Raw genomic sequence first — 24,751 nt, forward strand, 5'->3', positions numbered from 1 at the left:
TTTTATTAGCAAGTGCATTCAGTGTCACAGGGGAAGGGAGAGAAGAGAAAGGAAGGGAAGAGGAAGACAAGGGAAGAAGTAGTATCAGATTGAGGGAGAAGTTAGGCTGCATGCAGTCTCAAAACCGTAGTCAATCCCACAGAGTTTTAAATTTAGAATAACACTTGTGAATATCACAAGTTGGGTGAGGGAGCCAGGAATTTATACCCCTTTGTTAGTCACTCATTAGAAATGGGTTACTCAATGAAGGGGACACGACCTCAGGTGACTCTTTTTTTTTTTCGAGACGGAGTCTTGCTCTGTCCCCCAGGCTTGAGTGCAGTGGCATGATCTTGGCTCACGCAAGCTCCACCTCCCAGGTTCACGCCATTCTCCTGCCTCAGCCTCCCGAGTAACTGGGCCTACAGGCGCCTGCCACCACGACTAACTAATTTTTTTTTTTTTTGTATTTTTAGTAGAGACAGGGTTTCACCGTGTTAGCCAGGATGGTCTCGATCTCCCCACCTTGGGATCCGCCTGTCTCAGCCTCCCAAAGTGCTGGGATTACAGGCGTGAGCCACCATGCCTGGCCAACCTCAGGTGACTCTTTAGCCAAGACAATTGTAAATAAGACTGGCCGCTGGGAGCTGTTTGTTGACTGCACTCCAAGCAATGAAGGAATTAATCCTTATGAATCCTTGAGTCTTGAAGAGAAATCTGAATGGCACATCTGAGTGTCCACTGCAAACACCTTCCATGTAAGTTGCTATGAAATAGATAGGATGAACAGATATTGTCCAAACAATACTGGCTGATATCGCTGTCATATTTTATTTGCTCTATGACTTGCTGTTGAATAAGTGAATAACTCATATATATGCTTTTAGGAATTCAATATTTGGTTATATCCAGTCAGCATGCTGGTCCAAGACAGATCAATACCTCCAATATAAAAATGAAAACTTGCAACTAGTGCATAGCTTGAGGATAGTATCTATGTATAGAAACACAATGTGTTCAATTTGACCAAAGCAAATTTCTAAGATTTTGAGAGATTGCACACTTACTGTGTCCAAAAAACCCCTGAAAGACTGAACTGTAGAATTAGTATCTATTTTGTGGCAATAAGGTATACTATTCTTAGATAACAGGAATCAGTTCAGTTAAATCGAATTTGAGTTTTTCTAGCACCTAGAAACTTCTTCATAATTCTATTATCACTAAGTGCAGTAAACAGCAGGGTGTAGAGGATGCCTAAAATTTAATTGGAGAGATCTATTAAGAGATAAAGAAGACATAAGCCAGGAAACAGACATTGATTATAGTCCAGAAAATTGAGCCCAAGAGGGGGTTAAGTAAATTAGAACGATAAGCTTAATACATTCTACTAGTTCTATGATATGTCAATTGTACTATGAGAAAAGTGTTCTGTAGTCAGGAAAATTTACATGTCACCGAGTTAAGTAAAATTAATTATTACCATTAACTATAAGGACAAATTTAAATTTCAAGACTGAAGGATTCACTTTTATAGTTAAGTAAAATTATTACTATGAAGTAAATAACTATTGCTACTTGCTTAGTACTTAATAGCAATACATAATTTTACTTAACTATAAGGACAGATTTTCTGAACTATAAGTACTTGTCAGATTCAAATATTTTAACATTCTCTGTTAGCACAAGACTTTTAAGAAGCAGATATCAAGATGGGATTAGATGTACAAGAGATAATTTTTGTATTAAGAAGAAAAAAAAAAACATGAAGGCTAAACGGGATGGTAGCAGGAAAATGCAGGAAGAGCCTTTCTATCATGATGGAGTTATGACACCCATGAAATGTAAGGTGGAAGGAAGGAGGATTGGGTGGAAGAGCTTCAGAAAAAGTCTCGTCCAGACAATGTGGAGACCCTGGAACAAAGTTGTCAGTCAGAGGAGTCCTGCATGAGGGGCAATAGTCTGGCTCTAGTACTCTTGCTGTGTCCAGTCACTGGCTGAGCATAGCCATGGAGGGAGTGTGGCTTTGGTATCAAGGCCTTGATGGATCTGAAGTTGTAGTAGCTGGAGTCTGTCTACTGCCTTGGTTGTCGTTGTTACTCTTAAAAGGAGATCTGACTGGCCACAGTTTCATGACCACTATATATGGTAATATGTTAATACGTTATGAATTTAAAGGAGAGAGATACAGAAAGCTCTTTCCAAAATTATTTTTGGCAACATAGCCCTAATAAATGAGTGCTCTGTGACTTGGACATCTGGTGTGGAGAAGATAAAGTTGTTTTATTTCTATTTAGAGTAACATATAACAAAATTTACTAGTCAGATTTTTTACTAGCAACAGAATAAAATAAAAATAGATGATGTCACCAAAGTAAAAATGTATATTATGGATTAGCAATATCATCTGACATACTGTGTGTTCAAAGGGTAAAAAAAATTACTGATGAAATACACTTCAGAATTTCAAATCCCATATTAGATGAATACATCTTTCTCCAAAAAACTCTTTTTCTCCCTAAATTTTCAAATATGTCACTTTCTCTTGGATCTCCTCTTATATTTCTCACTTAAAAAAATAGCAGATGGTTCACTTTTATCACTACCCAATTTATGCTTACAATTAAACAGTTTATGCATTTCAGTTCTTAAGAGAGACTTATGTATAGAAAATCTTTAGAAAAAACAATAATGGGGTATACCTTTACAGATGGACTTTTGGAAAAGATCTAAGTACTTGTACTACAAATCTTTGATTCCCTAGTATGTCATTGTGGCTGTTCATATTTCGCGCTGTGAGGGGTATAGTTAGCTGACAGCCTCAGCTGCCCTCGTTTGGCAGACTGCCTCGTACCCTCACCCTAACCCCCAATTTTGTGCTGAATGCAACCCATTCTTCTAGCAAGATGCTTTGTGCCAGGGAATTCCTATCCATTTGGCCGAAAGTTTCTTAAAACAGAGCTCTAGTCTGAAACTCTTTCTGCTCAATCCTGCTTTCCCCCGTTCTCTTCCAAAGGCATTTCCCCTAACAAATGTCTTGTATGTTGAATCCCAAATTGTTATCTGCTTCTCAAGAGGATCCAATATAATAGTCACTTATATGTTCATATTCTCAGCATTTTATATTTCATTATCTTCTTTTCTCATTCTATTCTTTTGTTACTTTACCATTATTTCATTAGAAAAAAAAAAAAAAAAAAAATCCCAAACCTACCGCATAAGATCTTTGGGAGCAAATTCTGTCTCTGTCTTCACCTGTTAACTAGGTTTAAGAAGAACCTGCTGTAATACTTCAGTAGCTCAGGGGAGCTCTCTGAATTGTGCCTCTATTCTGGATCCTACAGCATTGACACAGCATCCTTGTACCTGGATTCATCCTCTCTGTTGTGCCTTTTTGGAATGATGTCTAGGTTGGACTACATGCTTAGATTTTGGGGTTTTTCCTGTTTTTTGTTTTGTTTTGTTTTTGTTTGCTTGTTTTTAAATTTCTAGGCATAGTCTCTTCAATAGCTCTCAGTTCTCTAGTCTCAAGTTGGTGGTCCAGACTTGTTTTTCATTTCCAGTCAGTTATCATTTGCCAATATCTGTATATTCATTATTTGATTTTCTCTTATCTGTTCCCACAACTACTGCCTTCGGTTCAGCCTTCATCATGACTCACCTGCACCATTGTAAAAGCCTCCTTGTTTGTCAAAAGGCCTGCATTCATTTCCCTCCATCTGTTTTTCACATTTCTGCAAGACTATTTCTTTTCTAAACAAACCTAATCATTTACTCCCGGGCTTAAAATCATCTGCTGGCTCTCCTTTACCTAGTGACGTGATCCAAACCCTTTGTTATGGTATCTGAACTTTTTGACCAATTCTTCATAATTTTTTCTGCTTTATTATTTACGAGTCTTCCACTCACTTTAGGCTTTAATATAACTGTATGTCCTCTCCTAGAACACGACATGTTCCGTCATGCCATTGCATTTTTGTGCATGCTGTTCCTTAAGTTTAGAATTCTTTTTTTCCTTCTTAGGTTCCCCCAAAACTATTCAGAATTCAGGTCAATTAAATATCATCACCATTTTGAAACATTTTTGTACTCTCTCTCCTAGTCATAAACTTTGTAACCAACTTTCTCTCTCTTGGACCTGCCTTTCTTTCTCCTATTCATAAACTTTGTAACCACTTTCCTCTCTCTAGGCTGCCATAGTTAGACATTTGTGCAGTATCCTGTTCTTGCCTCTACTGGAGCCTCTATATAAAGTCCACTATAATTTACATTCATTTACTTGTCTGCTTCCTTTACTAATCTGTGAGTTTCTTGAGGGTATGGTCAAGACTTAATTCATTTTGGTCCCCAAAATGGCAAGGACTTTACAAATAGAAGATGGTTAAAAGTGCTGAGTAAACTATACCTTTTGTAATAGTCCATTCTCATGTAGCTATGAAGAAATACCTGAGACTGAGTAAGTTATAAACAAAAGAAGTTTTAATTGACTCATAGTTCCACATGGCTGGCAAGGCCTAGGGAAATTACAATCATGGCCGGAGCCACCTCTTCACAGGGCGGAAGGAAAAAGAATGAATGCCAGCAAGGCAATTGTCAGACAGTTATAAAACCATCAGATCTTCTGAGAACTCGCCCCCTACCACGAGAACAACATGGGGAAAACCACCCCCATGATTTAATTACCTCTACCTTGTCCTGCCCTTGATACGTGGGGATTATTACAATTCTAGGTGAGATTTGGGTGGGGACACAGCCAAACTATATTACCTTCTCTTGTATGGATATGCCAAGGAAGACAATGATTTCCACTAACGAAAGTTGAGGGCCCAAGATGAGAAAAAGAGCACAATGTTTACCGATGAGTCTTAATTTATAAAAAGGAAAAATCTAACAAAAGAATAAATTGTTATGAAAAAAGAAAATTATAGACATTGCCCTTTTATGAACACTTGAATCAAATTACAGAAAGCTCCTGTGGAATAATGCATATAAGGTTTTTAACCTCATTTTCCATAAAGTAGTCAGAGGATTTCAGTTTATTCTTAAATAATCAGAAACATAAAAGATGTGGCTTGTTTTGAAGCATGAACATTTGCATGCTTTTGTCAAGAGGTCTAGGTTTGGCAGGCTAACCTCCACAATAAATTTTCCATAAGCAGTAATGGGTCTGCTCTTAGTAAGCCAAATAATAACTATTCGGGAAGAACTAGATTTACAGTGAACCTTAAGAGGGGAAAGTGAGCACATCCATTGTACTCTGAAGATTCATTGAATACAAATAGAAGAAAGATATATTAGAAAATCAACTTTAGTGACATTTCAGAATTTGCAAGTCAAAAACTAAGATTCCTTAGTAGATAGAATAAAGGAAGGGGAACACAGATACATACAGTAGTGTTAGCATTAAAGGATTATAGGACTATGGTCTCTGTGTTATAGGGAGCCCGCGGGTGCTCCAGGGAGTTAGGGTTGAAGCAAGCATTGCCTTTCATTTTTTTTCATGGCCACGAAGAGACTCCAGATTCTACTCATAATACAAATTCTTTCTTAGTTTATGTTTTCCTTAATTGAAATGAAACTCACATAATATAAAATTACCCATTTTAAAGTGAACAATCCAGTGTTATTTAGTACATTCACAATGTTCCATAAGCCTTACTTAAAACCAAAATATTTGTATTACCCCGAAAAGGAAACTGCATGCCCTTTAGGAAGTTCCCCTACGCTTTCCTTCCTATACATTTACATTTCTGGATATTTCTGATAAATAGAATCATACAATAAGCTGACCTTTGTGTCTGGCATTTTTTTTTTTTTTCACTCAGCGTAATGTTTTTGAAGTTCATCTATGTTGTAGCCTGTATGAGTATTTTATTACTTTTTATGGCTGAATACTATTCTATTGCAAGCATATACCACAATTTGTTTGTCTATTCATCTGTTGATGAACAGTTGGGCTGTTTCCACTTTTTGGTTATCCTGAAGCATGCTGCTTTGAACATGAATTTGCATGTCCTTTTTAGGTTCTTAATCACTATTGCTCATTCATTCACTCACACAATACATACTTAAAAGACTAATTACAAGTTGAATTCTATTTTACACCCAAGGAATAAGATGAAGAATAAGACATGCTTTCTGTGGTTTAGAAACTCACTGTCTAGTGGTGGGAATGGCCATGAAAGTCAACACATTTCAATACCATTTATTACTCCTATAACAGGAAAATACATGATGCTCACAGAGCCATAGGATACAGAAGGGACGTTTCCGGCTTTACTGCCTTTGTACTTCTCCATTTTGATTTCTTCCTGCTTTTATTGCCACTTTCATAGAAATGTCATCAGGTTTTTAATTTCTGAAATATAGACAATTATCTTTCATTTTTGATGAGCATGTTCTATTAGTATATTAGTGTTTGCTTTCTAGTCTAAGTACTAGAAGCTAACGTATTTGTTTTGTGAGAATAATGAAGTTTATGGCAACAAGGGTCTCGTGGACTAGTTTTAGTCAGTATGTCAACAGGAAACGGAAGGTACCCTTGAAGATAATTTAATAAAATGACAGTTTACAGAGGTGTGGGCAGGATTAAGGAAAACAAAAAGAGATATGAAGTACCCAGGAACTAACAAAACAAAAGGAAACTATTATCACCTGAGGAGGAAAGGTGAAGAAAATAATTTACCAGGACATACTGAGAGTCAGAGCCATGGGAGATAAGCATCCTAGGAGGAATTACAGTGTTTAAAGCATTGTAGCTTCAGGCAGAACCAAAGAGCTGAGGCAGAGGAATCAGAGAAAAACGTTTTTCAACCTCTCACTTATTGAACTTTTGAGGACGTTTACCAATCTCTTATGAGTGCCTCCTATTGGTCAACTCTAGTCAGAATCCAGAAGTCATGAGGGCCTGGATAATGCGAAAGGTATAGCAGTATGCCAGTGGGGGATGAGGGGAGGGTTGCAAAAATGGATGGAAGCAGGAGTGGAAGAACAACCATCATAAAAACACACTAGCAAGAAGCAGTGGAAGCTGGTCTGTTACTGCTCAAATCCATCGGTGGTCTTGCTGCCAAAACAAAGACATATGGCTGTAAGAGACTAGCGAAATTAGTTACTGAGGAAAAGACAATAAATGTAGGCCTGAGGGGTAAAGTGAGGGCGTAATTATGTAAACAATAGCAACAGCAGTGACAGGAAATTTAGGCAACATTGGAGCAATTGCAAAGGATAGGAGGATCCAGTAATTAAGGACCTAGCCAGAAATTAGGAGCATATGTGTCATAGCCTGTTGTATTCTGTAGAAGTTGGGAAGACATTACAATAAATGCCAGGATGGTCAGGAGATCAAGAACTTTGACAAATATTTACGACATCACTAGATAAATCCTTAAACAGGTTAAAGGATATTGCTTTGTTTGGAAGCCAGTAATCTTTCCCTGTGCAAAATTACCGTAACTGGGAAGGATCATGTGAAGCTCCCTGTTTATGTTCTCTAGGTGGAGAATAGAGGGAGGAAAATAATCATGGGGGAGGTCATCCGTCAGACTGACCTGATAGAATTGGTTTTCTTGAAAAGGCTATAGAGGAGTTCAGAGCAGAGCTAGGGTTATTTAATATTTTCAATATGTTTATATATATGTGTACTCTCTTATGAAAAATAAAGTATAATTACCCTAATTTCAATATATATTTGTTAGATATTTCAACTCAAATTTCTGTCTACTCTATGATTAATTCTAAAAACAAACAAAAATATCATAGAACCTAAGGTTACTAAAGACTTAAAAAAAGAAAAATATCAATTTTTCTCCCTTCGAGCAGATCTTTGTCTACTTTGTTGTTTGTTTTAAAGCATTCAGTAGTTAGAGAATACATCCCCTGCTTGGAAACTGAATAGATGAGCCTTAAACAATTTAGAAAAAGAGGTGAGCTGTCCCCTGACACTACGTTTCAATGGGTTGTCTTGCTTTCTCCAGTCAACTTGCTGTTCCCAGAGATATTTACACATATTTATAGTTCGTCATTCAGACAAACCAACCATCAATATTTGGAACCTAATATACCTTCATTAAATGCAAAGATTAGGCAAAGATTAAAACATTATCAGAATAGGGATAAAATAACACTATCCAAAAAGAATTTTCTAATTATATTTATTGGTTTTACTTAATTTGACAAGAATATTTGCCAAGAATAGGTTAACACTAACAATGATGATACATTTATAAACAGCCTGGTAAATAAAAAAAGAACAAAATTCTGTCATTCATGGCAACATGGATGGAATTGAAGGACATTACGTTAAGTGAAATAAGCAAGAAATAGGAAGTTTGAACACCACATGTTCTCACTCATATGTGAAAGCTAAAAGAATTGATCTCATGGAAGGTCTAGTGTTCTACAGCAATCTAGAATGACTACAGTTAACAATAATATAGCTATAGTGTCAAATTGCTTAAAGTACATTAAATGTCCTCAGCACAAAGAAATGATAAATGTTTGAGAAGATGGATATACTAATTAACCTGATCTGATAATTATATGTTATATGTTTCAAAACTATGTATCCCATACATGTATACAATTATTATATATTAATTAAAAATTTTTCAAAAATAAAGTTAATAAAAAAATTTCTTACATCTTGGAACACTTAGCACTTCATAAACATTTGCTCAATACTGAATGAATGAATTTCCGATTAGATTTTAAAATAACTATTTAACTAAATAAATAGCATGATAAAGTATTTTCAAAGTTTTTCATACTGTGACCTCCCTCTCTCTTTTCTTTCCACTCTAATTGAGCAAACTTATTCAAAGACATCTCTATTTACGAGTTATCCTAATAGTATATTTTAAATAGAACAACCGAGTATTCATGACATTTGAACAATATACGTAGACCTTAATAGTTTTCAAAATGTTTCAATAACCACAGAAAATTATACAATTTTGTTGATTTAATTTTAATTCACATATTCAGTAACTTACAGAGATTTTGAGGTAAAGTTTTCTGTATAGTTATTTGCTTGAATATTGCATAAAAATATACATGCATGAATCTATGTTATATCATTTAAAAAATGTGTAGAAGCTGATTGCCAACATTTGAAATATTTGCTTCCTAGAGTTGTATATTATAATTGCCAAACTTATTCCATCAATGAAATAAAAATACCGACTAAAATTAAAAGAAAAGTTCTTGGCTATTTATTTAAATTCTTTAGCCTAAGACTTAAGATTGACAAAATTAGGTTTGGTTAGATGAGCTCTAACATCTTGAAATCTAACATTCTATATCTTCTGATTCACAATAAAGAACATGAACCTTGAGTATTTTAAGTAAGATTCTTCATTTGAGACTGAAAACTTTTGAACAGTTATGAAACCAGAATTCATTGTATTTTCCCTTCACATCAGTTATCACAGTTATTATTACAGTCATAAGGGCAAATAATATACTTGTATTACTTATTAGTTTCCACAGTACAAAAACCATGCCAGTCACAAAGCAAGTACCCAAAAAGTATTCATATGAAATGAATGAATCAACAAATCAATGATTGAAAAAAACCTTCTTCCTCCTGTAGAGAGAAGAACTCTTGGATTTAGAAGAGGCAGCCTCGGTCCTAAATACCCTGCCCGCATCCCTGGAGTGCACATAGAGTCATCCCCAGAGTCTTCTGTTAGCTTGATCCAGATCTGTTGGTATCACTTTTGGCTCCTGGAAGGGTCCCAAGGAGACTGCCTATATCATTTAAGGCTTGTCATAGTAGAGTAATGAAATTTGCATCTATTCACAGAATAGAGTTGTCATGTATTAATATCTGCTCATTAGTAACAGTGCTAAACTGACTGCCATTTCAAATGGCTCCTCCCAATCTTTTGAACCATTTATTTTTTCCCCAACAATCATTGGATTTATAATGGCAGTCTCTGAAGTTGCCAGCCTGGCTGTAAGCTCTTTTGATCTAAGTTTCCTGATTTATCTACCAGGCTCTGGGAGAAAGTTTTTGCTATCCTGGCAATCATCATGAACAAATAACTCTAAACTTAATCCTCTTAAAATAAAGTTCCTTCTTATGTGCAGCTATAAGCTAAGATCTTCTATAAAGACTTGGCTGAAAGTAACCAACCCTGTGCATATGGCTTGAATGTTGACTCTCTGAATACCTGAACTCTCTGTGACCCTCTCAAGTAACTTCAGTATGGTTTGGCTGCTGCTGTAGACACCAGATGGTCAGGAAGCCCATCTCTTTTATAAATGGATACTTAATAAATGCACATATATTTTATTATTACTTTAGCTGCCATAAAATTTTTCTTGGACAGAAAGGTTTCAGAAACATCCTACGCAATATTTTCATATTCAAGCTCTACAGAAAAAAAAATCATATCTTGAATTAGATTCTTTGAATGAAAGGCAAGTGTAAAAAGCAACAAACATATATTGAACACATATTCTCTGTTGAGAATGGGCACCATGCTAGACATTTCACATGCTTTGTAGCAAGAAAATCTTACTATTTAGACAATAACATTGTGTTGATTCATTATATTTTAGCCATATTAATTCAAATGAACTATTTCCCTTGTATATAGACCATAATTCTAGAGATAATATTAAAAAACTAGGTAATATTGTTGTTACTGATGGATTTATCTCTTCCTTGAAGAAAACAACTAATGAATCACATTGTGTTATCTCTCATATATAAGACTAGTGGTCTACACCCAAAGGGTTAACCCACTTGGATCTGTTTATTCAATATAATCATTGATGTTTGGTGGTCTTCTACTTGGTTCACATTTTCTTATTCCTTGTGATGTATTTTCAATACAAACATTATTACTGTTTGGTCATATTACTCCTTTCTGAGATTCAGTTTAATAGTCTGCCAGATGAAAGCATTACCAGTAGCACTATATTGAGAATTCTGAAGGCAAATATGAATTCATCATTAAAAAAATTTTTGGACTGATTCAGTGTTTTGTCACTTAAATAAGATTGGGGAGTCATGTCATGTATGCTAGGTACCTACAATCTAGGTGGGAGACAATTGTAGAAAATCAGTCTTGGGCTATTTTAAGATTTGTTCTGAAGTCAACCCGGCACCCAATAAAAATATATATATTATTTCTCTTCTTTACTTTACTCTTGAAGAAAAACTGGTATAGTTTGAATATGTCCTCCAAAGTTTGTGTTGAAAGCTTAATCCTCAATGTGACAATGTTGAGAGATGAGATCTTTAAGAGATAATTTGGTTATGATAGCTTTTCCCTTATGAATTGATTAATGCTATTATTTTGGGAGTGAGTTTCTTATGACCAGAATGAGTTTTTAATAAAAGAGTGAGTTCAGCCCCCTTCACTTCTTTCCCATCTCTCATGTATGTTCTCTTGTTCTTCTGCCTTCCACCACTGGAAGCCACAGCAAGAAGGCCCCCTCACAAGATGCAGTTCCTTCAGCCTTGGACTTCCCAGCCTCCAGAAGTGTGAAAAATGAATCTACGTTCTTTAAAAATTACCCAGTATTATGTATTCTCTTACAGCAACATAAAATGCACTAGGGCAGAAAGTTGGTAGCAAGAAGTGGGCTATGAGCAATTGCTATAATAAACACCTTAAAATGTGGAAGTGGCTCTGGAGCTGGGTAATGGGTAGAGGCTGAATGAATTTGGAGGATCAGGCTAGAAAAAGCCTTCATTGCCATGAATGAATATAGAGCTAACGGTGATTCTGATGATGGGTCAGAAGAAGAGAATAAAGGTAGGGAAAGCAAGGGACTTCTTAGAGATTACTTAAGTGATCAAGATTGAAATGTTGGTAGAAATGTGGACAGTGAAGGTTATTGTAATGAAGTTTCATGTGAAACTGAAGGATAAGGTACTGAAAACTGGAGTAAAGACCATTCCTGTTATACGGTTGTAAAATGCTTGGCTGAATTGTGTTCATGCCCTACAGTATTATGAAAGGCAAAACTTACGAGCTGTAAACAAGGATCTCCGGCAGAAGAAACATCTAAGCAGCAAAGTGTTCAAGGTGCTGCATGGGTTCTTTTGGCTGCTTACAGTGAAATGAGAGAAGAGAGAAATGCTTTAAAGATGAAATTTATAATTAAAATGCAAGTAGAATGAGAAGATTTGAAAAACTAACACTGGCCATGTAAAGAAAAAAAAAACATATTCAAGAGAATCCTAAAGGTGTGGCCAAGCAACTGTCTATTAAAGAGATCAATGTGAATAGAAGGAGGCTAAGTTCTATTCATCAAGACAATGAGAGAATGTCCCTAAAGTCATTTCAGAGATCTTCAAGGCAAGTTAGAATGTTAAGGGAAAGGTTTCCAGAAAGGCTGAAGACTTTACCATTCACTATCAACTGTCTGCTTCCCAAACTCCAGGCTAGTGCTCCTCAGTCACTCCAGCTAGGGCTTAAGCCAGGTCTGGTGCAGCTCTAGCCACTGCTCTAAAGGGTAAAAGTGGTAAACCTTGGGGACATCCATGTGGCACTAACTCTGTATGCTCACAGAGTACAAGAGCTATGTTAGCATGGCTTTCTCCACCTGGATTTTAAAGAATGTAGGAGACAGCTTCAGGGTTCAGGCAAAAACTTGTCACAGGGGAGTAGTTGCCACAGAGAGTTTCCACTAGAGCAATGCACAGAGGAAGTGTGGGTATAGAACCACCACAGAGAGCCCCACACCACTAGGGCAATGCCCATAACAACTGAGGAATCAGGAACACCCTACCTCCAGCCTGGGAAAGCTACAGATACGAGTTCAACCCATGAGAGCTGCTTGGTGGGCTGAGCCCAGCAAAATCATAGGAGTGAGGCTGCTTAAGTTTTGGGGGTCCAACACCCACTCCAGTTTGCCCAGGATGCAGGAAATAAAGTCAAGAAAAATTATTATAGAGATTTAAATTTAATGTTATTCACCTTGTTGGGTTTTGAACTTACTTGAGATTAGTTATGTCTTTCTTCTGGCCTATTTCTCCATTTTAGAATGGGACTGTCTATACTATGCCTATCCCATCACTGAATTTTGAAAGTAGATAACTTATTAACTTCACAGGTTCACAGATTGAGAATAATTTGCCTTCAGATGAAGTGTGCCTTGAATCTCCTCCCCCATATCTGATTCAGAAGCGACTCTGGATTTTGGATTTTGATGGAGACAAGACAACTGACTAGAGGAAGCCAGGAGGAATAGTTGCCACTGAGGGACCAGGACATTGGGAAGACTGGCACACTCCCAGCAGTTCTTCAGAGGAAAGGCATTGAGAGAAGACAGAAGAGGGAAGATATACATGTTGGGCTGAAGGGGTAGAAGACTGGGAACCTGCGTGGGGCTACCACACACTGGAACCCATTCCTGCTCCCCAGTGGCTCCTGGGGAAAGGATGAGATAAGCAGTCAAGGATCAACCCACTCTCACTATGGGCCTCTGGAATCCCGGCAAGAGGAGACCCCTTAGCCACCAGAGACACTTGAGTTGGCAGGGAGATCTGCTTAGAGAAGTGGTAGGGGCAGAGTTCTAGCTAGTGTGGAGCCCAGAGGGTTTGGTGCAGAAGCATCTATAATGGAGCACAGCCAGGGACACCTATTCCCCTAGGCTCTACTTGTTCACAAGGGAGGCATTAGCCCTAGGGTAACTGTAAGACCTGAACTCTGCAGGGTAGTCTCGCCCATGAGACAGGGCGTGTCTGAACTGAGCACCAATGAGTCTGCTGCAAACCAATCCCAAAGCTAGTAGAAGTCAAAAAATAATCAATATCAAAGCTAAAATGAAGGAGAATGAGGCATGAAAACACATTCAAAAGATCAATGAAGCCAGAAGCTGTTTTGTTTTAAAAAATAGAAATAAAAATAAGGTAGGTAGACTGCTAGCCAGACTAATAAATAAGAAAAGAAAGAAGATCCAAATAAACACAATTAAAGTCAACAAAGGGGATATTACCACTGACCCCACAGAAATACAAATAACAATCAGAGAACACTATGAATACCTCCATGCAAACAAACTAGAAAATCTAGAAGAAATGGGTAAATTTCTAGACATATGCACCCTCCCAAGATTGAACCAGGAAGAAATTGAATCCCTGAATAGACCAATAAAGAGTGCTAAAATTGAATCAGTAATAAATAGCTTACCAACCAACAAAAGCCCAGGACCAGATGGATTTATAGCTGAATTCTACCAGATGTATAAAGAAGAGCTGGTACCATTCCTACTGAAACTTTTCCAAATAATTGAAGAGAAGAGACTCCTCCTTAACTTATTCTATGAGGCCAGCATCATCCTGATACCAAAATCTGGCAGAGACACAACAAAAAAAGAAAACTTCAGGCCAACATCCTTGATGAACATTGATCCAAAAATCCTCAACAAAACATTTGCAAATTGAATTCAGCCACACATCAAAAAGATAATTCACCACAATTAAGTACGCTTCATCCCCAGGATGCAGGGTTGGTTCAACATAAGCAAATCAATAAATGTGATTTATCACATAAATAGTACTAAAGACAAAAAACACATTATTTTCTCAATAAATGCACAAAAGTATTTCAACAAAATTTAACATCCTTTCTTGTTAAAACTCTCAATAAACCAGGTATTGAAGGAATATACCTCAAGATAATAAGATCCATTTATGACAAACTAGCAGCCAGCATCATATTCAAAGGGGAAAACCTGGAAGCATTCTCCTTGAAAACTGGCAAAGATAAAGATGTCACCACTCCTATTCAACATAGTATTAGAAGTCCTGGCCAGAGCACTGAGGCCAGAGAAAGAAAGAAATGGCATCCAAATAGTCAGAAATGAAGTTCAATTATTCCTGTTTGCAGATGACATGATTCCATATCTAGAAAACCCCATAGTCTTTGCCTAAAAGCTCTTTTAGCTGGTAAACAACTTCAGCAAAATTTTGGGATACAAAATCAATGTACAAAAATCACTAGCATTCCAATACACCAACAGCCAAGTGGACAGCCAAATCAGGAACACCATCCCGTTCACAATTACCACAAAAATAATCAAATACCTAGCAATACAGCTAACCAAGGAGGTGAAAGAGCTCTCCACAATGATAATTACAAGACATTGCTCAAAGAAATCAGAGATGACACAAACAAATGGAAAAATATTCTATGCTCATGGATAGGAAGAATCAATAGTATTAAAATGGCCATACTGCCCAAAGCAATTTATAGATTCAATGCTATTCCTATTAAACTACCAATGACATTCTTCACAGAACCAGGAAAAAGTATTTTAAAATTCGTATGGAACCAAAAAAGAGCCTGAATAGTTATGGCAATCTTAAGCTGTAAGAACAAAGCAGGAAGCATCATGCTACCTGACTTCAAACTATACTATAAGGTTACAGTAAGCAGAACACATAGACAAATGGAACAGAATAGAGAACGCATACACAGGACCATACACCTATAACCATCTGATCTTTGACAAAACTGACAAAATCAAGCAACGGGGAAAAGACTCTGGATTCAATAAATGGTGCTGGGATAAGTGGCTAGACATATGCAGAAAATTAAAACTGGAACACTTTCTTACACATGATACAAAATAAACTCAAGATGGATTAGAGACTTAACTGTAAAATCCAACATCTATAAAAACTCTAGAAGACAGCCTAGGTGATACCATTCTAGACATAGGAATGGGCAAATATTTCATGATGAGAATGTCAAAAGCAATTGAAACAAAAGCAAACATTGACAAATGGGACCTAATTAAACTAAAGAGCTTCTGCACACCAAAAGAAACTATCAACAGAGTAGACAGACAACCTACAGAACTGGGGAAAATATTCATAAACTATGCATCTGACAAACGTCTAATATCCAGCATCTAAAAGGAACTGATACAAATTTGTAAGAAAAAGCAAACAATCCCATTAAAAAGTGGGCAAAGGGCATGGACAGACACTTTTCAAAAGAAGACATACATGTGGCCAGCAAGCATAAGAAAAAAGCTCAGTATTACCGATTGTCAGAGAAATGCAAATCAAAACCACAACGAGACACCATCTCACACCAGTCAGGTTGGCTATTATTAAAAAGACAAAATATAACAGATGCTGGTAAGGTTACAGAGACAAGACAATGCTTGTACACCGTTGGTGGAAGTATAAATTAGTTCAACCATCGTGGAAAGCAGTGTGGCAATTCTACAAAGAGCAAAAAAAAGAACTACCATTCAACCCAGCAATCTCACTACTGGGTATACATCAAAAGGAATATAAATTGTTCTATTATAAAGACATATGCATGCATATGTTCACTGCAGCACTATTCATAGCAGCAAAGACATGGAATCAACATAAATGCCCATCAATGATATACTGGATAAAGAAAATGTGGTGCATATGTACCATGGAACCATACTATGCAATCATAAAAAGAAGAAGATTGTGTCTTTTGCAGGAATATGGATGGAGCTGGAGGCTATTATCTTTAGCAAACTCATGCAGGCACAGAAAACCAAATACTGTATGTTCTCACTAATAAGTAGGAACTACATAATGAGAACATGGACACGAAGAGGGCAACAACAGACACCAGCGCCTACTGAGGCTAGATGGTAGAAGGCAGGAGAGGATCAGAAAAAATAACTATTGAGTACTAGACTTAGTACCGGGGTGAAAAATCATCTGCACAACAAACCCCTGTGATATGAATTTACCTATATAACAAACCTACGCTTGTATTTGTAACCTAAAATAAAAGTTTAATAAAAAGGACTTGAGAGGCTATTGGCGTGGAATGAATATATGCTGTATGTAGGAAGGATATAAATTTGGAGGGTCAGGAGCAAAATGCTATGGTCTGAATGTGTTCCCAGTGTTGGAAACTTAATCCTTAATGCAACCGTGTTGACGGGTAGGACCTTTAAGAAGTTCTGTCATTATGAATGAGTTAATGTCATTATTGCAGGAGTGGGTTCCTTATCACCAGAGTGGCATCCTCATAGAGGGTGAATTCAACCCTCTTCTCTCTGCATTGACTCCCTTGTCCTTCCACCTTCCATAATGGAGTGATGCCACAAGAAGGCCCTCTGCTAGATGCATGCTCCTTGACTTCGGACTTTCCAGTCTCCAGAACTGTAGAAAATAAATCTCTATGTTGTATAAACTATCCAGTCTCGGGTATTCTGTTACAACAGGATAAAACAGACTAAAACAAAGATGTATTTTCATTCAATAAATGTGCTATATAAACTTATTTTTGGTGCACTATACATGATTGAAGCTGACTTTTGAAGACTAGATTAAAAATGTTAATATATGCTTAGCATTGTTTCTGTAGAAAAAAATTCATTTTTCATTACAGACTGCTGATTTTAAAATGAATTATTAAGAACATTATCTTATTGCTTATACTTGCTTTTTAAAAGAATTAACTTGTACTTTCTTTGACCCCACAGTCATTATAATTCTACTATAACCTGGGAACTGCAGGTTCTGAAGTGGATGACATCAGAATGGGTGTATAGTATTTACCAGTGGAACTATTTCTGTCTATATATTGAAAGAAACTGAAAGAGAGAGAGAGAAAGAAAGGAACCAAGGTAGAGCAATGACACACTCTCACTGAAATCCTAGGAGCACCAATTTTCAAAATGTACTGGTAAATATGAGTTATAAACATAGCCTACATCTTCAGCATCTGGAAATAATCTTCAGTTGTTATATACCCCTTATCCATGTCATGATTTAGAACTAAAATCTGAGTCTCAGAGAGAGTTCACTACATCCAAAGTGCTGGGAGCTTGAATTTTTCCCTGAAAAGCAATCATGTGTGTGGTTTACAGAACATCAAAGCCAAGAGAGTAGCACCATATAATAAGCTTTCTGTCAGTGTTCTCTGTATGTATCAAAGTCAGGTCAAGCATCCAACATGTGCATTACTGGTAATGAGACAGGAACACAAAATAAAACTTGCTACCACTTAAAGTTGTACTAGTGTGCATAGCCCGGTTAGGAAGTCAACACATCAAAAGGATCTAGCTTAACTTCTACACCAATAGCTATTTTTGCTACTTGAAACTATAGGAAGGCATAGTTTTTTTCTGTGAGTTATGATTTACGGATAGATTTCCTGGAGAATTAGAAAAAAAATGAACATCTGGGCAAGTGTACAGTGGGTAAAATGAAGGACAATACATAATTGTCAGAACACTTCCACAACATAGGTTTTAAAAATGAGGGTAACTTTTTCATTAAAGGATGATAACCTTTTAGAGAACAAGAAGATTGGTGAATAAATACAATAAATATTTAGTAGTCAGTAACTTTACTGTTGCTTAATATCTGGGAAAGACGGAGCATAAAGTGTAAAAAGTTTCAGTTCAGAAAACTAAACTCTCCACTACCTTAATTTATCTTAATTTTAGAAATCATTCTACTGACATGAAACAGCCTTTCCAAAAAGATAAAGTAATATGTTAATTATCTCTGTTAATTTTTAGAGGTTTTAATTTCAAACATAGATACAGTCCAAAGATTAAGTTATAAAATATTTAACAAATGTTATAGGGTGAGATGTTGCAAAGGGCTCTGTAGTAGGGGATATTATATTTTCCCCGAAGGTATTAGCACATTTGTTGCAGAAAAAGGAAATACATATTAAAAAAAGTGTGAAGGAACAATAACAGCCCAAGGTCCAATGCCATGTTAAGGGACATGGACCCTGAAATTAAGAATTCAGCATAGACTGGAAAGTTCGGGAGTTCGTGGAAATGATTATAATTTTAATTTCTACAATTAAAAATATATAGAGCTATATTAAAATAGTTTTTTAATTAATCAATTAGAAAACCTTCTACTGAATATTGAATGAGTACATACAATCATTATTCAAGATTAGATAAGCATGATTACAACTCATTCACTCAATGGTGTATTCTTCAGTTGAACATTTTGGTTGCTGTGATGATTTTGACTGTTACAAAGTCTCAACTTGCTTTTATTCTTGATCACAAATAGATAATAATAGAAATGTAAAATAGACCTTGTAAAGGCAGAAAGCATAACGAGCTCAATGTGAAAAACAAGTGAATCTTAACTGACATGTGAAACTCTGATGAGAAAGAATCATCACATTCTTCCTTTTTGTTTTTATAGTAAACTTAAATGGATCCCAAGACTTAATCTTGCTGATCAGTGGGAAATTTAACATTAGTCATTACTGCATCTTCTGCTCATCTCCACCACTGGCAGGTGTAGGTCTCGGGTTTTCACAAAGCACAGTTGAGAAGGCCTCTCTAGTCTGACCTTCTTGCTAGTTCATCTGAAGTGTTTATGTTCTAAGTCTTCTAATCAGTCAATTAATATTAATATCTATCAGCTTTACTTCCATTGCCATACAGGTGTGCCCAGACACTCTGAGTGTTTTGAGACCTTGGGGCCTGGTCTCCAGCTTCCTTAGGTGTGTGAAGACACTCCCCCCCAGGTCTCAAAACCTTCCTGGGATGGTGCCATGCACGTGTGTAGTCTTGCCCCTTCCCCTTACATCATAACTTCCTCTAGCTCTCAGGGCTACAGTGAGAAAGAAAAATGGTACAACCTTTAAACCATTTTTACTTTCCTTTTCAAATCTTTTTTGAGGTAATAGCATAGGAGAGACAACTTCACCATTTTATTTTATTTCAAATCAGCACACCTGGGCGAAACGGGTGGGGAGAAAGACATGAAGCAGGAATACTCAGCATACAGTAGCGTTCCATATTTTGGCTGGGGATATTTTCTAACAATGCATGTGCTAGAAATCAAATAAAATTATCCTTGAAAGTCTACTTAATTTCCAATAGAGCATGGTATCCATTACTTTGTATATTCAACTCTGTTCTAAAATGTTTATGTGTAAATAATAGAAACATTAGTAACATAAAAGGATTTGTGAATGGAATTTTATTATATAAACACACTATAGATACACCTGCATATATATGTATGTGTGTATATATATACACACACACGTATGTAGATCCTCCTTGCTGCATATATACATGCGTGTGTACATATATGTCCATGTGCATTGTTGCCTTCTGTTTTGGTTTTTCGTTCTTTCACTTATCCTCTCCAACCTGGAAATTTTAATTTGTGTTGAATGAATGGGACTATTAGCCACCTTACAACCTAAGCTCAAAAGGAAGACTAGCTCCTTTGGTGATTTTAATTATTCTAAAATTATAAGCATTCCAGACCGGGTATGGTGGCTCATGTCTGTAATCCCAGCACTTTGGGAGGCCAAGGCAGGCAGATCACCTGAGGTCAGGAGTTTGAGACCAGCCTGGCCAAAATGGCAACACTCTGTCTCTACTAAAAAATACCAAAATTAGCTGGACATTGTGATGCACGCCTGTAGTCCCAGCTACTTGGGAGGCTGAGGCAGAAGAATTGCTTGAACCAGGAGGCAGAGGTTGCAGTGAGCCGAGATCAGGTCACTACACTCCAACCTGGGTGAGAGAGTGAAACTCTGTCTCAAAAATAATAATAATAAAAATAATAAATAAATAAATAAATTTATAAATTATAAGCATTCCTTCTTCCCAATACTGATGAAAAACAGAAGAATCTGCTCACTCACAACGCGCAAGTCCTTTTCCATGAAGGGTCAACATGCATGGTTAAGGTGAAATACAATGTCTTCTGGATCAGTTCAGACAATTTTAATGGTTTTGGACAACCCAATGAGACTTATCTCATTCTATGATTCATTTGGTAACTTGTATATTAAAATCCTTTTGTGCATAATCTCAGTTGGAGCAAGTGTAACATCATGCTATAGTCAATATAGAGGGGAGGAACACTGAAATAGAAATATTTATATCAGAGGGGCCTATTTACAGAAACAGAATAAGCACTGATGAACTCTCTGGAATGCCAAGCTGAGAATTTTTTTTTGCCATGCAGTAAGATGTTACAATATATTTCTATGAAATGGCCACTAGATGAAGAACAATTTGTTTGGTATTCTAATAGCAAAAAAACCTGAAAAATCATTATAACAAAAGGTGACAATACCATGACTCTGATAAGCTGTCTTTCCAAAACATTATTTTCATATATAAGATGCCAGAAAATGAAATGTAGCCTATTTTTCAAAGCTGAGAGAAAAGTAAATGAAAATAGTATTTGGCATTCACAGAAAAATGTAGGGGAGTATTCTTTATAACCATGAGAGGTTAGTTAAAGGTAGAGAGAATATTGGGCTTAGTCTTATTAAATGAGATTATTTGGAGATGGAGCCTAGAACTGCAAACAAGCTATTCAGGTTTTTTGGTTTTTTGTTTTTTTCTGAAGCTTACATGTCTCAGACTACTGCAGAAATCAAGTGAATATATTGATTCTAACATGTTATTATTTTCTGAGTCATTTAGACTCCTTGAATTTCAATCTCCTATTCTGCAAAATAAGGAAAATTTTATCTGCAATAACTATATCATTTAGGGAATGACCTATATAGTTTAGAGGATGACTGAAGAAGCAATCATATATAAAAAACACTTTCAAACTTAGAAGTGCCAGACAAATGCATGTTGCTGTGGTTGTTGAAACCTTTATTACCATTATACCTCAATTCTTTCTTCAAAATCTGTTTTTCTTCTTCTATGCTATGTAATGCATACTCTGTGGAAGCTAGGTCCAATAGCCATTAATCTTTAAAAGGCTTAGAAGAATTTGTGTTCCAGTCAACGAAAAGTATTAAAGTTGGAAAGGATTTTAGTGTATCTTTTCAACACATCTAAGTCAATGTTTTACAGATGAAAACATTGAAATCTAGAGATTTGAAATTATTTTTTGAGTTTTTTAATATTAGAAAATCAAAGATGATTATTTGTATTTTTTAAAATAAAAATATATCATATATTAGATATGTATCCATGAGTATATTGGTTCTAAAGTTCATTTGTTCTTTCTCTCACACTCACCAAACATGCCCCAAAAAAATGGTTAATAGAGGGCTTGGGTCAAAGTTCCAGCTGGGTGTGGTAAGCAGCAAGAGGGTGAAAGTGTTCTGCTATCTGTGTTGAGTTTTTGGAAAGCTTAATCCTAAAGTCCTAGACAGCTGACATTTTTTTGAGATAACCCAGATCTGTTTTTTACAGATATTCTAGGATTCAGCAAAAATAGCTCAATATAAATATTCAAGAAATCTGCCACACGTTGATAGAAAATTTTGGCAAATATGTAATCACAGATGGTACATATCACTGAATCTAAATAAAATCAATCATAGACTCAAAGGAAAGACCTATGATTTAAGAAACTGGAATAGTATAGCCTTTCATTTTACATAAAAGCAAATTAAGGCCAAGAAATATTATTTTGCCCCCAAAAGTTAGAGATTATGGAAGAATACCACCTTGATCTACTCATGCATAATGCAGATCAGCTTTTACTTCATAAGATGCTAATTTTAAAACAAGCCTTCCATGCAAAGTAAACTCTCATATCCCATATCAGCTTTGCAAAGAGAGTAGTTAACAGGCTGCTGAAAATTCACTCTTCTAACATTTATTATCAGACTGATAAAACATTGGAAGGCACCAAGAACAATCTGATATATTAGTATTCTGAGGCATAATATTTAATCTATTTATTTATTTTTATTTATTTATTGCCCAGGCTGGAGTGCAGTGGTGTGATCTCGGCTCACTGCAAACCCCACCTCTGGGTTCACACCATTCTCCTGCCTCAGCCTCCCGAGTAGCTGGGATTACAGGTGCCCGCCACCACACCTGGCTAATTTTTTTATTTTTAATAGAGACAGGGTTTCACCTTGTTAGCCAGGATGATCTCGATCTCCTGACCTCGTGATCCGCCCACCTGAGCCTCCCAAAGTGCCGGGATTACAGGCGTGAGCCACCGCGCCTGGCCATTATCTTTAATCTTAATTATATTTATCCCTCAATCTTAACTCTAATCCTTAAAAAACTAATCAAATTGCTTCAATTCCTATGTCCTCAGTTATGTCGTTTTAAGTGTCTGTTTTATGTACAACATACATATTTAATATAAAAAAAGAAAGCTTATATTTTAACATTTTCCTTATTTCAGTCTAACACGATTATTATTATATCAAGTGTCCTAAATTTCATGGGTGAAAATAGCTTTTACAGAGTTATCTTATGTTGCTTTCCATAAATTTTTTTTATATTACAATGCACTACAAAGACCTGTTGTTAGTATGGTCACAAATAAAATATACAGTGGATTATTAAACAGTCAAAGAAGGAACAATACATGAAGGCACTGCATATGGGAAATCAGCCAACATATAAAATGTCAGCTCTGCCAGTGGCCAACACATGGATAAAGACAAGCGTTAGTCACTGGGAGGAAAATAGTTTTGAATGGTGACAATTGTGTAAAAATGCAATAATGCAAAAGCCTTTTTCTCAATAAGAAATAGATGTGATTTGTTATGCTTTTAAGCTTTAAAGTTATTTTTAGCATACTGGAGAAAAATAAATATAATTCAAAAATGAGGCTGATCATTCATCAAATGTATCTTCTGATAAAAAGTGCATACAAGAGCTTTTTTTTGCAGTGGAGGAAAAACATTATGACTAGGATTTTACTCCATGCCTAAGGAAAAGTCTTTATTGCTAAATCAGGAATGAATGATGCTTGTGTTGTTGTTTATTACATTTTTAAAGTGAAATTAAATAATATTTATAATAATAAACTCTTCATATGAAAGACTATAAGATAGAGCTTATTTTATCTGTTATACGAAAAATCACATACATGGTCAAGATAAACATTGTTCAAAGTATTAATAACTATTAAGATATCATCCCACATCTTCCTTTTTTCTCCTTTTTATTCCTTTCTCATCCTCTTGTGCATATGTAATTATGCCTATTCATGTTAGATGTTTATATGATACACAATTAATAAATTATTTTCAAAAGTCTGTACTCAGGTACTAAAGCCCAATTAACAGGATCATATGTGAGATCTTTTAACTGTCTACCACAGATCATTTTTCCACTTTCTTCCTGTATAATTATTAAAATTAAGAAATACAAATATTCTAAAATTTGAAAAATATATGAAGCTGTATATAAACTAAGAGCATACCTAAATTGCACAACTGCCAGAATACAGGCATAGCAGATTTAATCTTCTAGCAACATTATTTTAGGAAACAAAATTTAATGTTAAAATATATTACTCAAGAAAAATAAGATAAAAATTAACATTTAAAGACTTTCTTATGAAATTTTCCCTGAAACCAGTGAGTGGAAAAAGCTTGTTTTGATTCGCATTTGACTCCAATAGCTTAAACACTGTTCATTAAACCACATTTAATATATTATTCCATTAAGTTTCTGACATAAAGGAGTTTACAGTGAGTTAGGGAATTGAGATTTACTCCTAAATAATATACAGGAATAATAAAAGTATTGCAGTAATAATAATAAAAAGTATTGCAATAATAAAAGTATTGAAGTAATAATAAAAATATTGCAACAAAGTACATGAACAACTGCTAAATACCGATTGGTGAGTTCATGGAAGAAGCTATTCTCCTTCGGCAATCACCTCCTGAGGAGTCTTTTTGGAGGTGGAACTTAGCCAGGAACTTGAACTATAAGGCTGGAAGAAAGGTTAGGAAAGTACAAAGGAAACAGATTGGGCAAAGGGAGCAATATGATGGAGCATTGATGATAGTCATTTGATTACAGTAATTGAAAAGCATTGAGGCACATACAGTTGAAAAGATGATTTGGG

This window comes from Rhinopithecus roxellana, chromosome 1 (genome assembly GCF_007565055.1).
Source record: "Rhinopithecus roxellana isolate Shanxi Qingling chromosome 1, ASM756505v1, whole genome shotgun sequence".
Lineage (NCBI taxonomy): Eukaryota > Metazoa > Chordata > Mammalia > Primates > Cercopithecidae > Rhinopithecus > Rhinopithecus roxellana.